The sequence below is a fragment of the Schistocerca gregaria genome, chromosome 1 (genome assembly GCF_023897955.1).
Source record: "Schistocerca gregaria isolate iqSchGreg1 chromosome 1, iqSchGreg1.2, whole genome shotgun sequence".
Lineage (NCBI taxonomy): Eukaryota > Metazoa > Arthropoda > Insecta > Orthoptera > Acrididae > Schistocerca > Schistocerca gregaria.
This window is the reverse complement of record NC_064920.1, coordinates 931,563,148-931,582,338: the sequence shown is the minus strand read 5'-3', so window position 1 is coordinate 931,582,338 and position 19,191 is coordinate 931,563,148. Positions and strand designations below refer to the sequence as shown.

The window sequence follows — 19,191 nt, the reverse complement described above, 5'->3', positions numbered from 1 at the left end:
TCGTAAAATACACCGCGTTTTACTTAAAGTTCGTATCCAGCAGCTTACTCCACGATTTAGTTACTGTTGGAATGATTAATCCGACAGCGAAGGTAGAATTACTGTGACTGACTCTTTAGAACTTCAATAATGCTCACTGTCACCATAGTATCTGACTGTAAACTATGTTATTTCCAAATTACATTTACTGTGGACATCGTCTTCTAACTGATTTTTCTGATGTGTAAGTCAGTGTCAACAGAACTGCAATCAGTGACTGAGATGTTTATATGTTTGCCACTCGTAAACTTTTGTTTCACTCCACTTTATGTTACTGCGAACAAACAATAACGTTACAGGACATCAATCTAATATAGAATGTGGTTAAATCTTTACCTGTGCGTAAGTTATAACAGATGAGACTCAGCCTGGCTGTAATCAGTAGGATAGTCAACTTCTAAGTATAGTTAAGGTGCGTGAGTAGAAACTCAGATATCGAAGGCATAAATAGCAGTAAATAGACCTACTGCTAATCTTTTAACTAGATTCGACGGAAGCGCCGCTACCGAGGGCGTACAGGCACAGGTAAATACAGCTTCGCTGCAACTCGTTTATTGATTTGTACGACACGATCGTCACTTAGCACACTGCAAAACGTTGGTTTAGTTGCAAATCGATCTTCATTTTGGCTGTGTGCTGGGCATTATTGACTTAACGTGTGGGTCACTTTGGTAAGCTCACCAAACAAAATACACTATGTGATCAAAAGTATCCGGACACACCCAAAAACATATGGTTTTCATTTTAGGCGCATTGTGATGCTACCTACTGCCAGGTACGCCATATCAACGACCTCAGTAGTCATTAGACATCGTTAAAGAGCAGAATGGGGCGCTCCACGGAGTTCTAGCGTGGTCAGGTGATTTGGTGTCACATGTGTCATATGTCTGTACGTGAGATTCCCACACTCCTAAACATCCCTATGTCAACTGTTTCTGAAGTTATAGTGAAGTGAAACAGTGAAGGGACACGTACACCACAAAAGCCTAAAAGTCGACCTCGTGTGTTGAGTGACAGAGACCACCGACAGTTGAAGAGTGTAACAAGCAGATATCTATCGAGACCATCACACAGGAATTCCAAACTGCACCAGGAAGTACTGCAAGTACTATGACTGTTAAGTGGGAGGTGAGAAAACGTGGATTTCATGGTCGATCGGGAGCTCATAAGCCACACATCACCCCGGTAAATGCCAAACGAAGCCTCTCTTGGTGTGAGGATCGTAAACATTGGACGATTGAGCAGTGCAAAAACGTTGTATGGAGTGACGAATCGCGGTACGCAATTTGGCTATCCGATGGCAGGGTGTGGGTATGGCGAAGTTCGGTGAACGTCATGTGCTAGCAATGGTAGTGCCAACAGTGGAATTCGGAAGCGGTGGTGTTATGGTGTGGTAGTGTTTTTCATGAAGGGGGTTTGCATCCCTTGTCGTTTTGCATGACACTATCAAAGCACAGGCCTTTAAAGATGTTTTAAGCACCTTGTGGCTTCCACTGTTGAAGAGCATTTTGGTGATGACGACTGCATCTTTCAACTCGATCGAGCACCTGTTCATAATGCACGGCCTCTGCCGTAGTGGTTACACGACGATAACATACCTGTAGTGGACTGACCTGCACAGAGTCCTGACGCGAATCCTATAAAACACCTTTGGAATGTCTTGGAACGCCAACGTTACGCCAGGTCTCACCGACTGACATTGATACCTCTTGTTAGCGAAGCACTCCGTGAAGAATGGGCTGCCATTTCCCAAGAAGCCTTCCAGCACCTGATTGAACGTTGCCTGCGAGAGTGGAAGCTGTCATCGAGGCTAAGGGTGGTCCAACGCCGTACTTAATTCCAGCATTACCGATGTAAGGCTCCTAGAACTTGTAGTTCATTTTCAGCCAGGAGTCAGAATACTTTTTATTAAATATTGCATTAATGAACACGTTAAAAGGTTTCACTCGTTGCTTTGGAGAGTAGCAGATAGCGTAGAACTACCATCAGTCACTGATTTTCCCATCGATTGCTGTCGTAAATCATATCAGTGTGTCGGTGTATCCAGCATAGTCGATTGCATTGAAACAATGCAATTACATGCAGACGAGCGAAAAGGAGATCTTATGATTGGACGTACCATTGACTACGCCGTGAATGAGGTTACCCCATTCCTTAGTCAATCCAGTGGTGATATTGATTTGTAACTGGTATACCACTTGTAACCCTGTAGTACGGCGTAAGAACAGACGTCTTTTCAAATAATGAAATCCATCGAGCTATCGACGGCCCAATGAGGCGTTAAACCCGCAATGTGTGGAGGACAGGTTCCTTCGAAGGTCGATGTGTGATCTTCTGGGAGTTACTCGAAACATGATTTACACCCACTGAATTAGGTTACCGTTAACGTAAAGCAGCATATTCATTTCTACAAAATCGGTGACGCAAGTTTTGCACATCTTTCTATATCTTCATGCTGAGTATACTCCGACCACTGCAGGTTTCCAAGATGACCACAGTCATGCAGGCATACTCATGGTTTGACATACAAACAGGACCGTAAGCAGCCAATGGAATTAAACTGAGGTGGCTAAATCAACTGATCTTAATACCACAGAAAGTGTCTGGGACTAATATTGAATGTGGTTGACACATACCAGTAAAAAACCCCGGAATTTAGTAGCTACACGAGATCTAATTGTCACTAACTGGTTGTAACTGGATATAGTGTTGAAACGTCCTCTTTGAAAAATTTATACACTATTGTGCTTAAACTGACACACAATATTTTTGGCGCAACGCAATCTGACTTTCAATAATCCCTACAAGAGAATGGCCCTAACTAAATTAACCTATACGTTTCACAAATAACTTACCTCACAAAAATCTTCGTTACGCAAACTACTGCAATACAGCCAGCGCCACTACTGCCAGCTAAATAAAATATTCAAACTACTGAAGGAACTGACTACTGATAGGCATAGTTAGCAAATAAAAGATTTTAATACAGAAAAAACAATGTATTTACCTTAAAAGTCATAATATATATATCAGTTCATGACACCAATTCTTACAGTGTAACTTAAGAGCAGACCACATTATTTAGGCTGGTGGTGGTGTTTGACGGTATAAAATGACGTCAACTATACGTGGCTAATCTTTAGGTGGTTGTGCTTATTATCGCTCACACTACACCACCAGCGTTAGCCAAAATGATTACACGGAATGAAACAGAGTTATATATTGGAAGTGCCGGCCAGATTGGATTTGGACTACGGATTTTGTCTTTTGTTTACGTTGCTCTTACAAACTTACAAGCCAATGCCACGACTTTCGGACCACGGATTTACTTCGAACTTTGTTCACTTACAGCAGCTCATTACGACAATTTAATGTCCGAGTAGTAAAGTATACTAGATGGGTAAATTCGAGAAAATCGCAAGAGATCTTTTACCCTTCAGTGACATACCGGAGTGCTGCGGCCCTGTGCGCGAGCTGGTGGCCATCACGTAGTTCAAGCTCTGTAATCGGCGGACCGCTGGATCGAGTACCACATATCTTTCTTTAAATTTATATTTCTTTCAAAACGACTCATACACACATAAAAAAGTGTTGCGCCACCACAGTTCCGAGAGTTCCAAAACCTGTACAGAAAATTGGAGTAGAGATCCCATTATCATTTCGCCCTTTTTATTGCTCATAAAACCACACACTGCATGTTGTATCACCATACAGCGGAAGCCTTCAGAGGTGGTGTTTCAGATAGCTGTACATCTAATGCTCAGTAGCATGTCCTCATGAACTGATACATGCCTGTATTCGTCGTGACATACTATCCACAAGTACATCAATGTACTGTTGGTCCAAATTGTCCCCCTCCTTAACGGCGTAGATCCCTCAGAGAGGTTGGTGGGTCACGTCATCCATAAACAGCCCTTTTCAATCTATCCTAGGCATTTTCGATAGCGTTCATGTCTGGACAACATTCTGGCCACTCTAGTCGATCGATGTCGTCATCCTGATGGAAATCATTCACAAGATGTGCACGATGGTGTCGCGAATTGTCGTCCATGAAGACGAATGCCCCGCCAATATGCTGCCAATATGGTTCCACTATCAGTAGAAGGATGGCATTCACGTTTCGTACAGCAGTTACGGCGCCTCCCATGACCACCAGTGGCGTACGTCGGCCCCACAGCACTAGCTGGACAGTGTGTCTAAGGCCTTCAGCCAGACGGGTTGCCTCCAAACACGTCTCCGACGATTGTCGACACTCATCTATGAAGAGAACGCGATGCCAATCCTGAGGGGTCCATTCGGCATGTTGCTGGGCCCATCTGTACCGCGCTGCTTCGTGTCGTGGTTACAAAGATGGATCTCGCCTTGGACGTTGGCAATGAGGTTGCGCATCATGTAGAATGTTGCGCACAGTATGAGTCGTAACACGACATCCTGTGGCTGCACGAACAGCATTATTCAACATGGTGGCATTGCTTTCAGGGTTCCTCCGAGCCATAATCCGTAGGTAGCGATCATCCACTGCAGTACCAGCCCTAAGGCGGCCTCAGCGAGGTATGTTATCGACAGTTCCCGTTTCTCTGTATCTCCTTCATGTCAGAATAACATCGCTTTGATTCTTTCCGAGACGTCTTCTAGCGAACCCTTCCTGGCAAAAAATAACAATGCGCCCGATCGAACCGCGATATATACAGTCTAGGCATGGTTGAGCTACTGACAACACGAGCCGTGCACCTCCATCCTGGTGGAATGGCTAAAACTGATCGGCTTGGACCCCCTCCATGTAATAGGTGCTGCTCATACATGGTTGTTTATGTCTTCGGGCGGTTTTAGTGACATCTCTGAACAGTCAAAGGGACTGTGTCTGTGATACTATATCCACAGTCAACGTCTATATGCAGGTGTTCTGGGTACCGGGGTGATGCAAAACTTTTTTTGGTGTGTGTATTATATTGAGTTTGAGTTTGACCTTGATACTGATAATGAAATAGACCGATTCCAAGCTGACAGTTGTACCATAAGCAGGACATATGGCCATAAAGCTCAAAAAGGAACTATCATGAAATTCTATAAAGTAATGCCAGCGAAAGCTGGATTGCCACAATAAATAAATAAATAAACAAAATAGTTTTAAAAATTAAAATTGAAGGAACATCAGAGATGAGATTTCTTAGAAGGCCGAAGGACTGCACAATAAGTGCTTTATTTGAAACAAAGATACTACAACAAAACTGAATATTTTTAGCATGAATGAAAAAATTAAGAAACATTGTGAAAACTGTAGACAACATCTCATGAGAATGCCACGTCATAGAATTCCTCAGAACTAAATGCCGAATGAAAAAAGAGATGTTGGAACCTAAAAAAAGAAGGGGAATGATTTTTTTTGTAAGTTCGGAACAGCCTAATTCTTAAAAAGTGGATGGTGATGATGATAATGATGACTAGCCGTATTATTTCATACATATTACATTTGGAAGGTAATACGATGGAGAGATACGTGTATTTGCTTGAGGTTTTGTTGAATATCCATTGTCATCTTGTTATATGCAAATTTTTATTATTACAAGAAATATAGTTTGGTTATAATTAAATTTTCCCTATTTAACAAGTTATAACTCAAAAAGTAATTACCGTACGAGTATCAAACCTGGTAGCATTAATGTCAAAGGCACGGGGAAGAGAAGTAATACAGAATCAGTTCAGTGGAAACACTTTTAATGTGCTGCTGCGGTAAATCATACTATTAAATACCTCTATCATTACTGCTACAAAGTGGGCTCAATATGGTGACCTTCAGAGTCCGGAAGAGTCTGAATGCGCAGGATTGGATTTTGCACAGCGGAAAGAAACACGTCCTTAGTTATGTTATCTAGCTCTCTTGATATGCTGCGCTTGTGTTCAGCACGTGTGTGAAAGTTCCCCTGGTAAACGCTGTCCATCAGCTATCTCTGCAACTAGAAATCACTGGGACTATGATCAGGTGATCGTGCCGGCCAAGCATTTGGAAACGACGGGCTGATAATACGATCGTTTCCAAATGTGTTTCTGGAGAAGCAGTTGAACTTCACAAGCGATGTGCGGTGGATCCCCATCTTGCATGAAAAGTGTTGGAGTTCAATGCATCTGTCTCCTGTAGGGCGTGTATGACATGCTAGCGAAGCACATCGCATTAACGCTGGCCAGTCACACTGCACGTCCTTGGTCCTTGAGCGCCAATCTGTTCAATCTGTTAAGTGGGCCGTTCCCCAACGGTCGGTGCTGGGGCCACTGCTGTTTCTTATTTATATAAATCATATGCCTTCTCAGGATAAAATTAAAACCATATGGTCAGTCGTAAAGGAAGTGGCTGGTCTGCAGAGATAGGTCGAGGATATAGAATCAGTGCGTAGTGGGAATGTCCGTGTTACTGATAAGTCGCATATATGTACAGTATTTAATAATCACTTTCTGAATATAGCAGGTGAACTAAATAGAAACCTAGTCCCAACAGGGAATCATATAGCGCCCCTTAGAAATAAGTGTTCCGAGACTGTTACCTGAAATGCTCCTCCATGATACTGACAAGAGGGAGATTGATTTAATAATTAAATCACTAAAGACCAAGAACTCTCATGGATATGACGGGGAATCTAGCAGAATACTGAAGTATTGTTCTATGTATGTTAGCCCGGTACTTAGCAATATCTGTAACTTTTCCCTTAGAAGTGGTCCGCTTCCTGACCGATTAAAGTACTCGGTAGTGAAGCCACTTTATAAAAATGGAGACAGGGATAATGTTGACAATTATAGACCTATTTCTATGCCATCGGTGTTTGCTAAAGTTATCGAGAAGGTTGTATATACAAGGTTACTGGAGCATTTAAATTCATATAAATTGCTGTCAAATGTTCAGTTTGGTTTTAGAAATGGTTTGGATGGATTAAATAAAATGTTGAGAACGTTAGGTGTTTTCTTTAATTTAACAAAGGCTGTTGACTGTGTTCACCACAAAATATTACTACAGAAGTCGGACCATTATGGAGTAAGTGGAGTAGATTACAACTGGTTCGCCTCTTACTTTACGAACAGAAAGAAGGTAATTCTCCGCAATATTGAGAGTGGTAGTGATGTTCAGTCCGAATGGGGCACTATTAAGTGGGGCGTTCCCCAAGGGTCGGTGCTGGGGCCACTGCTGTTTCTTATTTATACAAATGATATGCCTTCTAGTCTTACCGGTGATTCAAAAATATTTGTGTTTGCTGATGACACCAGCTTGATAGTGAAGGATCTTGTGTGTAATATTGAAACAGTATAAAATAATGTAATTCATGAAATAAGTTCGTGGCTTGTGGAAAATAATTTGATGCTAAATCACAGTAAGACATTGTTTTTACAGTTTCTAACTCACAATTCAACAAGAAACAATATTTTGATCAGACAGAATTGGCATATTATAAGCGAGATGGAACAGTTCAAGTTCCTAGGTGTTCGTATAGATAGTAAGCTGTTGTGGAAAGCCGATGTCCAGGATCTTGTTCAGAAACTAAATGCTGCTTTATTTACCATTAGAACAGTATCTGAAATAAGTGACACTTCAACACGAAAAGTAGTCTACTTCACATATTTTCGTACGCTTATATCGTATGGTATTATTTTTTGGGGTAAATCTTCTGATTAAAAAAGGGTATTTTTGGCTCAAAAACGGGCTGGTCGAGCTATATGTGGTGTAAGTTCGAGAACCTCTTGTCGACTCCTATTCAATAGTCCGGGAATTCTGACATTGCCCTCACAGTATATATTTTCTTTAATGTCGTTTATTGTTAGCAATATCAGCCAATTCCAAAGAGTTAGCAGCTTTCACTCAGTTAATACTAGGCAGAAATCCAATCTGCATGTGGAATGCACTTCCTTGACTCTCGTGCAGAAAGGAATGCACTATTCTGCTGCATCCATTTTCAATAAGCTACCACAAGAACTCAAAAATCTTAGCAGTAGCCCAAACTCTTTTAAGTCCAAAAAAGAGTTTCCTCATGGCTCACTGCTTCTATTCTGTCGAGGAGCTCCTGGAAGAGCTAAAAAATGAAGCAAATTCCAGTGTTACATTCTTAATTTTCTTTATTTAAATTTACGACTTGTCACTTGAATATTTTTTTTTATATTTCATTTTATCTGTTTCTAATATCGTGTTATAATTTCATGTATTGACTCGTTCCATGACCAAGGAGACTTCTCCTTAATTTGGTCCCACGGAACAATAAATAAATAAATAAACGTAGCCGTGAAGCCACACCATACGGTGACACGTTCACCTTACAAAGGAATTTTACACACACTAACTGGTGGTGAAGATCCCGACATTCGGCAGTTCTGTCTGTTAACCTTATCTGTCAGAGAAAAATGAGCTTCGTCTGTCCATAGGATGGTCCAGGGCCAGCCTTCGTCATCTTCAACCCTCGTGAGAAACTGGAGAACGAAGTCAACACGGCGTTGTGCGTCCTGTGGTGCAAGCTGCTGTATGTTACGGATCTTGTAAGTATACCACATGATAATGGTTCGAAGCACAATGGACCACGAGATGTGCAACGGTCGTGACACAGCACGCGCACAGCCTGAAGATCGGGAATTGCACACAGGGTTGTCTGCCATAGCAACAGTGATTTCATCAACCACCTGTGGTGCAACCGGTCTTCGGCTTCTTCCCGGAGTAATGCTGCCCAGTCCATCAGTTGATTCTAATATCTTCATCATGTTCCGCATAGAAGGTGGAGAAATCCGTAATCCTTTCAGCTGGCGATTTACTCGACGTGCAGCTGCAGCATTACTGTTGTTTTGATAATAGAGCTCCACCAACAATACCCTGCTCCTTTTGTGCAAGCTCATGTTGACAACAATTGCACTGCGACTGGTCAGATATGTGAGACTATGAATCAAGATGACTGATCACGACATCTGGTGGCCATAGCTGGAAATGGACGGTGGCGCTGAGAGGCATGGAAATCATGCACCCATACTCTGTGCATTAATGCTACCAAGTTTGGTACTTGTACGGTGATTGGTTTCCGTGTCATGACGTGTTAAATAGGAAAATATTAATTATAACCGCTCAGTATTACATTTCTAACTGTCGACAAGTAAACGACCAGGCGCATGAAGATTTATTGAAACTGTATGCCTGTCGTGATTTGGGAAATCCCTCATATCTGCAATCGGGTGACATACCGAAAACTGCTTTGCCCCTGGACCCTTCTATTTTCAGGCGCAAGTTTTCAAGTACGAGTGATAGTCTTGAAAAGCGCAAGTGAAACGACAGTAAATAGACGTGTATATAACTTTATTCAATAATACATTGAGTTACAACATGCAACAATATGAAATAATGTACGATTAATAATCATTACAAGTTGTAGGATGATATTCTTAATACAGACACGGATAACGTGAATTAAAACGGTGTATCATCGAATGAATGCAATTTTCTGCACGCACAAGAAATCTTCAGAGTTTGTAAGACTTTCTTCTCACAATTTAGATTCATGCTTTGCGTAACGCAACATTTTCGTAAATATCGGTGCCAAAAATTGATAATGTACGATTGAATAAATTTTAATAGCAACCACACGAGAAGCAATGTCTCGTTTGTTAATAATCAAATACGAACAAGTCTGAAGTTAATTCGTCATGCTCTCCCGGCGATCTGTTGACACCTTGTGGTCTGGGGTGTGTCAAATCTGGTCTCTAATGTCCGACACCTTGTCTCACTGGTGTTCTCTCAGTCTCCACTTCTATACCTTGTGGAACCCCGGAGTGTTCTGCTTTGAGTTTTGAGAAGCTCAAGCTCTGGATTCCAGGCAGTGCTGGTTTGGTACCCCAAGTCACGGTTGATTAGATTATCTGTGACCTTATTCTCAATGGGTTCTTTAACGACGCTGTCCCAAAATCTTGAGGTCTGTGTCAAAATCTTGATATCATTGTAATCTATTGAATCACCAAGTTCCATACAGTGCTCTTCTATGGCTGATTTAGTTGCCTGTCTGAGTCTGGTATGTCTCTGGTGTTATTTACACCTGATGTCCACAGTTCTGGTGGTCTGGCCAATGTATGACATCCCACACTGGCATGGTAAGTTGTAATACCTGGCTTGCGTAGCCCCAGGTCGTCTTTTACATTCCCTAGCATAGCACCTATTTTGGTGGGTGGGCAGAATCCTGCTAATTTTGGCACCCTTTAGCTTCCCTATAGAAACAAAAATCACGCAATAATTGTTATAATAATATAAATTAGTGAACAGCAAAATAACGTTGGAAATTCAAAAAGCCTTCATGCAAATACAGGTGTCTTTTCATCATAATACCTTTATTCAAATACAATACGTACGAACAACGTAACTAGTGTAGAAAAAAATATAAATTTAAAAAATAGAAAAAAAATTTCGATCGAGTGATCCACCTATCATGGAGCCTGACCGCTAACTACGTGACTGCCGCAATATCGTGCTCACGTCCGCAACGCACCGGTACATTGGAGACGCGTAAAACTTCTCTTGCTATTTTCTCAAAATTGCTTAAGTAGTTATCCTTGCTAGTTGCACATTATGATGTCCTAATGAATTACGAACGATTTTTTTTTTTTGCGTCATCAGTCCTCTGGTTTGATGTGGCACACCATGTATTCCTTTCCTGTGCTCCAACCTCATCTCAGAGCAGCGCTTGCATCCTACGCTCTATACTACTTACTGGATGTATTGCTATCTCTATAATTCTCTACGGTTTTTACCTTCTATACCTACCTCTAGTACCATGGAAGTCGATGTCTCAAGTGTAACAGATGTCCTACCATCCTGTACCTTCTCCCTGGCAGTGTTTTACATATAGTCTTTTCCTTTAAGATTCTGCGCAGGACTTCCTTATTGCTTCCCCTAACAGTCCACTTAATTTTCAACGTTCGTCTGTAGCACCAGATCTCAAATGCTTCGAGTCTCTGCTGCTCCGGTTTTCCCAGAGTCCATATTTCACTGCCATACAAACGTAGATTCTCAGAAATTTCTTCGTCAAACTAAGGCCTATGTTTTATAGCAGTAGATTTCTCTAGGCCAGGAATGCCCTTTTTGCTAGTGCTAGTCTGCTTTTGATGTCCTCCTTGCTCCATCCGTCATTGGTTATTTTGCTGCCTAGGTATCAGAATTCCTTAACTTTATATACTTCGTGACCATCACTCCTGATATTACGTCTCTCGCTGTACTCGTTTCTGCTGCTGTTCATTACTTTCGTCTTTCTTCGATTTACTCCCTATTCATTTCTGTTCTCATGAAATTGTTCATTCCATTCAGTAGATCATGTAATTCTTCTGCTCTTTCACACAATATAGTAATGTCATTAGCGAATCGTATCACTGATATCATTTCACCTTGAATTGTAATTCCATTCCTTAACCTTTCTTTTATTTCCATCATTGCTTATTGGATGTGCAGATTGAAAAGTACGGATTGAAAGACTACACCCTGCTCCTACATTCTTTTTAATCGAAGCAGTTCCTTCTTGGTCGTCCACTCTTATTATTCCCTTTGGCTCTTGTATATATTGTATATTACCTGTCTCTACCTATATATTACCCCTAATTTTCTCAGAATTTCGAATATCTTGCACCGTTTTATATTGTCGTAAGCTTTCTCCAGGTCGACAAATCATATGAACGTGTCTTGATTTTTTTTCTTTTTTTTTTTAGTCTTGCTTTCATTATCAACCGAAACGTCAGAATTGCCTATCTCGTGCCTTTACCTTTTCTAATGCCAAACTGATTCTCATGTAGCACATCTTCCATTTCCTTTCCCATGCTTCTATATGTCAATCTTCTCAGCATCTTAGATGCATGAGCTGTTAAGCTGACTGAACGAAGATTCTCGCACTTGTCAGATCTTCCAGGCTTCGAATTGTGTGGATAATGTTTTTCCGAAAGTCAGGTGGTATGTCACCAGACTCATACATTCGACACCCCAACATGAATAGTCGTTATATTGCCACTTCTCCCAATGGCCTTAAAAAATCTGATGTAATGTTACTTGTTCCATCTGCCTTATTTGTTCGTAAGACCTCCAAAGCTCTATTAAATTCTGATTTTAGTACTGGACCTCCCATGTCCTCTAAATCGAATCCTGTTCCTTCTTCTATCATATTAGAGAGATCTTCCTCTTCATAGCGGCCTTCAATATACTCATTCAACCTATCTGCTCTCTCTGCTGCCTTTAATAGCGGTACTCCCGTTGCACTCTTCATGTTACCACACTTACTTTTAATGTCACCCAAGGTTGATTTGACTTTCCAATCTGCTGAATTAGTTCTTCCGACAATCATTTGTTTTCCGATTTCTTTTCGTTTTTCAGCCATTTCGTCTTAGCTCCTTGCACTTCCTCAGCGACTTGTAATTCATTATTCCTAAATTTCTGTTAACAATTTTGTGCTTCCTTTTTTCATCGATCAACCGAAGTATTTCTACTGTTACCCATGGTTTCTTCGCAGTTACGTTCTTGGTACCTATGGCTTTCTTCAACTTTTGTGATTGGCCTTTTTAGAGATGTATTCGCCTACAACTCTACTGGCCACCGAGCTACTCCTTATTGCTGTTTCCTAATGATGATTATTAATTAAAATTGAAGCGGTAGCAGGTTTCGAACCAGGGACTGAGGGAGTTTGCATTAAGATTTAAAGTTTCTGTCACTAGACCTATTACAAGTACCCGCTGTTATTATGAGTGAGTGGTTCTTCCTGTAAACAAACTGTTACTTTCTAAGCTTGTCTTCCCTTTGTTTCTCAGCAAGGATGGTACTGTATATGACAGTCGAAGGTCGGCCGCCAGTAGCTGCTTGAAAATGCAGTAGGTAAGATTCAGTAGTCATATCTGGCATTAAAATAACGCTGAATACAGTCAAACGGGATATGAGAATCATTTGATGTTTCTAGGAAGCGTAATTGAAAGCAGTAGGCTCTGCAGCACATGCTAAATTCGGAAAAGGTGTGGCAAAAAAGTGATCATTCTATGGAGCTATGGAAATGGGATTACGAAAAATGTTGATGAAGCGTTTTGTCTGGAGTGGTCTACTGTACGTACCCAAAAAATGGATCGTGAATAAGGACAGGATGTGGTTGGAACTTTTAAAATGTGGATACAGAAGAGAAAGGAAGGGAAAAGTGGGTAGATTGCGTGACTAGCGAAGTTGTGATGAGAATGTAAATGGAAGGTAATTACTGGATGTAAGCAAATGTGGGTAATATGATTAGACTCGGTATATATTGAGAAAGTATGATTGATTTTTAATAACCGTTTAAACAATGTGTGGAGTGGAAGAGAAAAGAAAGACGGAACAGCTATCATATCCTGGAAGATCTGAACCATAGATGTAAATAGAACGACCTGCGGAAATACTTAATCAAAAGCAAAAAATGTTGACAGCAACAGTAAAAACTCATGTTGATAATGATGTTCATAGTGATGGAAGTAGTACTGGTAGTGATGGTGGTGATGAAGTTTCATATTCGGAAGAAGCGAAGTTAAATTTCCTCTTTGAGGCCGTCATGATTAACTTGTCTCCTGATTTTTCTAAACTGTTTCTACATCTAATTCTACATCTACATGTATATTACTCAATCCACTATATGATACATGGTGAAGTGTGTATCTGTAATAACAATTTTGTTCTGTTCTATTTCATCCGGGTTTTCAGCGACGGATAAAGGACTCTCTATATTTCTACATACGTGTTTTACTATATCTGACCTTTCTTTTGTTATCTGTACCTACATTACATACGATGGTGGCGGGGATCGGTACACTGTGTTTTTCGAATACAGGGTGTCACTAGAACTACGTCGTCCTTAATCCCTAGATTCTTATTTTACGTTCCCCCTGTCACTTTTGTTACTCTTGCATATTAAGTACACTGACCTGTTAAGCACCTAACAGCCTGTTTCAGAATTCGTTCGCTGTGGAAAGAACTGGACACAATAGCATTCTTTTAAGTAATTTTCTTTAAAGATTCATTTCAGCACTACCCTTGCAAGAAATCTAAGTCCCCCTTTGGATACCCCAATACTTATTTTGTGAGATAGACCTTTTTCATATCGCTTCATAGCATCATGCGGATATTTGGATGGTTCCATTTAAAATTTCATGACATATTATGTTACATTCCTTGTGTTCAGTGTAATGTGCAGGTATTTTGTGTAAAGTGCTGATGGGTAAAGGTATTTTGTGATCACGCACAAGTGGATAACATATCTTACTATCTTATCAAGGCCAGGGTGGTAAACAGACATTCTACATAGCTATTACTTTGGCCCTGTAATACCGATAATGTTAGGTGCGTATTGTCTCAAATTATTTAGAAATTCTACTGTGACGTAACAAGAATGTACAAATTGATATGAATGAGTGTTTGGGATTTTTTCTAAAATGACAACACAGCCTCTTCCTTTTTCCTTCTACATTCAATTTATCACTGCTTTCATGGAGAACAGTGATACATAATAAGAAAGTTCATTACTTTCGACTCTTAACCAAATAATTAACACTCAGACATTGAATATGTGATTATTAAATATTTATCTCTATATATTAAAATTTCATAACTAGTAAAACAAATCTGTATCAGTGAAATTTACATCTATGTTGTCATAGCTGTTCAACGGACTAAGTTGGTGGAGAATGAAATTTTATCTTTTAAACTAATCGAAATCTCATGTACTCAATGAAGTGTATGTTAATATTCAACCCTTGAAGTTCTACCTTCACAGCATACAAAACTTGGAGTGAGCAAACTCTCGACTCAGCTTTTAATGTCGCCTACGTGTTGGTACATTACCAATTAGGAACTGTGGCGTTGTTGTCTCTGTGCTGCATCTGAAACGCTAATTCCCTACTCTTGCCTTGACTGAATCACTCAGTCTCTACATTCCTGCGTTCCGTAGAACGTGAAATTTTCCCTAATCGAAATTGTGGCTATTGCACACTCGCTAAGGGATGGAGACATGTGTACAATGATCTGCCCACAAAAATTCCCGCAGGAATATGAACTAATGCATTACATCTTTCGCCATGACATGTGAAGCGTACCATCCTCACTTCGCTGACGTAAAGGTCTCAACGTTATCACTATTTTTCCACACATAGGTGTGCCCCGCTGCAAGACGAGAGAGCTCTGTTAATTTTGTTCTCAAAAATGCTTTTATGTGACGTGACTCTCTCCACCGTCTCTCTTCTATGTCACACAGTATGGCTTCAGCCAACCGCTTCCTCTTTATAGGCGAATTTTTATTTCTCGTTCCGGGTAGCCACTAGCCTTGTTAATGCTGTCCAGCCACTTAACCACGGTCCGGGCTATGTTTATTTAAAAGTTATTATACTGTTCTCGCCTTACTTCTTTCTGCACTGCAGCTGGGCCTTCTTTTGTTAATGTTAATTAGGGTTTCCCAATGCCTTTAGCAATGTGCACAGTCCACCTCCAAACTGCGTTCATTTTACCTCATTTACGCATGCCCTGTCACTACAAGGGTAGATATCGTTTTGTTATTTGGTACATGAGATTATTACAATTGCTTCCTGTTAACAATATAGAGTTTTTCCGGGCATTTTATTCGGTATGGTAATTATGAAGCTCATGTAAGGTCCGAAGAATGCTGATGGGTTACAACAGCTGATCAATTACTCAGGCTCTAATCATTGCGACACTGAGCGGATGTTAACCGTCTGGATTTTGTTCCTTCCGGATACCACGTGTAGCAACATGACACAAATGGACGCTGAGCCCAGAGGTTCAAAGTAGCTGAAATACCTGCGTGAAAATAACAGAACAGGAGCACTATAAACGACATTTCCTTCTTGGAATAACATCACAATCAGTTAACTGTTATTGGCATCCATTTGCAGACAATTTCCCTAATACTGCTAAATTTATTTGCCTATTAACTGCGGTATATTCAGAAAAGTTTTGTATTACAATGGTGATATCTTGTGGAGCATTTGGTTGTATAGAAAGATATTTGAAAGGATAATATTTCATTCATTTTAAAAATACGAAAGAACGTGCAAGCATATGTTTCGAGTTTCAGTCAGTGGAACTACCGGGTGAAATTAAGGAATGATATTGTTACCATGCAGTTACTAATGGCCTTCCATTAAAGAGTACTTTTTGTGCCTAGGTAATACAAATTGAATGAATAGGTCGTTATATTTCTATTTTGTATGAATTACGTGGGGACGTTAATGAAATATTAGTTGCGAGGTCTTCCTTTTTAATAATTTTCTGTTCATCTTCGTAGGTTGTTTCTATGTAATGTTAAAACTGATACCAGTTTTACTAGTGACAAATATGAAGGAACGTTTGGACTCTTGCTTTGAAATGGGAGAATTTTAAGCCAAACGACTAAATAAATCTATGCTGTATACATACTTCTAAATCCTCGTGGAGCCATTTGACGAGTTTAAGGATGCATGTTAGTCCTCAGATTAAAACCTTGATGAATGACGAAGATCTTCAGACAACAGGATATTAACATCTCACTCACAATTGGACTTTTTGTAGCCACAGATTTCTAATAGTATGCTTAACTTGATATTGTTTCAGTATCTGCATTAGATAATGCAAAAGTCATAGAACTTAAGCGTTTATTTAGTGCAGAACCTGGACAATATAGATAGAAATGAATGTCATCTATTACAAAAGCATAAGCCAACATTTCACACTTGTTGTTGTGGAATGATTAGGAAATAAATTACTTCCTGTGAAAACAATACTTCTCATTTCCTGTGAAAGGGGTGAAGTGAATGACTCACAGTGCAACATAAACAAAAATTCATTGATGAAGTGTCGTTCTCTCATTTGTATGGGAAAATAACTCTCAATACGTTTGAAACTTCCTGGCAGATTAAAACTGTGTGCCCGACCGAGACTCGAACTCGGGACCTTTGCCTTTCGCGGGCAAGTGCTCTACCAACTGAGCTACCGAAGCACGACTCACGCCCGGTACTCACAGCTTTACTTCTGCCAGTATCCGTCTCCTACCTTCCAAACTTTACAGAAGCTCTTCTGCGAAACATGCAGAACTAGCACTCCTGAAAGAAAGGATACTGTGGAGACATGGCTTAGCCACAGCCTGGGGGATGTTTCCAGAATGAGATTTTCACTCTGCAGCGAAGTGTGCGCTGATATGAAACTTCCTGGCAGATTAAAACTGTGTGCCCGACCGAGACTCGAACTCGGTCCCGAGTTCGAGTCTCGGTCGGGCACACAGTTTTAATCTGCCAGGAAGTTTCATATCAGCGCACACTCCGCTGCAGAGTGAAAATCTCATTCTGGCCTCAATACGTTTGTTACCCTTTCACTTGCCAAATGTCAAAACGATAAACGTCATATTCATGCTAGTGTATGTGTGACTATGTGTAACATTAATACAAGTGCTTCAGTTTTTACGACCAGTGCATAATTTCAGCTGCAGATGAGATGAAGTATAACTTTCAGCTCCAGTTCGCATAGTCTGTACCCAAAGAAACTCGGCCCTGTGCCCTCCGTCAGGTGGCTCACTTACCTCGACCTCGAACGCCCGTAACTGCACGAGGCCACGCTTAGAACAATACTCGGGCATATCCATGTGTCATATGGATGCTAAAAGTGTGATTCTACCACAAGTGACATTTTAATAGAGAGGAAAAAAGAAACAAGGTGTCAATAATATAGGAGGGAAATGATACGTAATACAGTTATAGCAGTGTATCATTACATTTTCGGTAAACAGTGCCAATAACCCGCTGCTTGAAGTAATTATAACAGCGCAAAACACATATATTCTACACATCTGATAGCGCTAACATTAGTGCTCATAGTGTAGATGGCGGGTTTCGAGGAAGTGGTTAAAACAAATGGGGAGAGGACGATGTGCACATATCACTAAAGCCATGTTTTTACATTCAAAATCACTTTCGCATATCGAAATCCACACTAATAACATTTTAAAATGATTATATGGATATGTCAGTGTCCTAACCTGCCTTCCGTGAAGCATATGCAACATGGCCGTATACTTTTGTGGGGAAAATTAACTCTAAATCTCAGAATGAAGTTAGAGGATGAGATAACCATCATGCATCTTCACTTGTTGTATGGCATATTGTAGTCTTACAGAATCAGCAATCCTTCTAATATACGGCTTGTATTGCCGAAAGAATTTAACGTCAAAGGGTTGGCAATATTATATTCTTTTCGGAGGCAATATGTTCAGTATAATGTCTTAGCATCTAGAAGGGTACGATTTGTATGATGTGACCAGGAATCACATAGCTATAGCCTCTTTTCAGTTGTTAGTTAGAAAACGTACATGCGTTCTTTAGTCTTTTTTCCGCTTTTGCTTGCCTCCATGTGACTGTTTCGTAGGCAGGTTACGTTTCTTTGAAATATTTGGACCGAAAGTGCCTTGTCTCGTGAAAACATATGTAAATTTTTCTTAGTACTTTTGTCACTGAAGAAACCACATAAATTGTATAGCAGTGGGCAGAGTTACGTACAGACCACAACACACTACTTGTGAGACATTGTCGATGATGAAGACATTTGACACTGGAATTAAAGTAGGTCACTGTTACAAACATTTACATTCTCCACACCCATGATCTGTCATAAACATCTTCGTTTCCTCCACAAACGATTGCGCCTTCTGACGAATTCTGCTATCATCTTCTATGTCCTTACGTGTGACAAAGGTAGTAAACTGCCTGGTTGAATGCCGTATTCAGCCTTAAGATCGTCGATAAAGGAAATGAAAGTTACCCTAGCCAACCATTTTAGCCGCTTCTAGTGCGCACATTTGCATGTGCCAATAGTGAACTGTAGATCCATACGACCTTCGTCTACCTAAATGCGATTTTACGAGTTCTTTTACAGTTTGTAATTGCGACAGTCTGTATCCTCTGACACGATCTGCTGCTCGCCTTGTGCAGGACACATAACTTAGAATTAATCTGCGATTTGATTAACTTTTAATTGACTTTTAGCGCCTCATTAATTTTCTACAGGAATTGAAACCACGAATGTAATAGTCTTCCTAAATGTTCTCTGTAAAGCTGTGATCAATATCTTCTAATACCCTGGGACCCAACTGTTTGGGTGGAGATATTTCGTACCCACTTTGACTG

General features: G+C 40.4%; 1 protein-coding gene across 2 annotated transcripts in view; it reads right to left on the bottom strand.

The window, feature by feature from the left end:
* Window positions 1-19,191, bottom strand: part of LOC126275269 (discoidin domain-containing receptor 2-like) — a 741,207-nt gene that overhangs the window by 571,702 nt on the left and 150,314 nt on the right. The gene's annotated exons all lie outside the window — the stretch shown is intronic.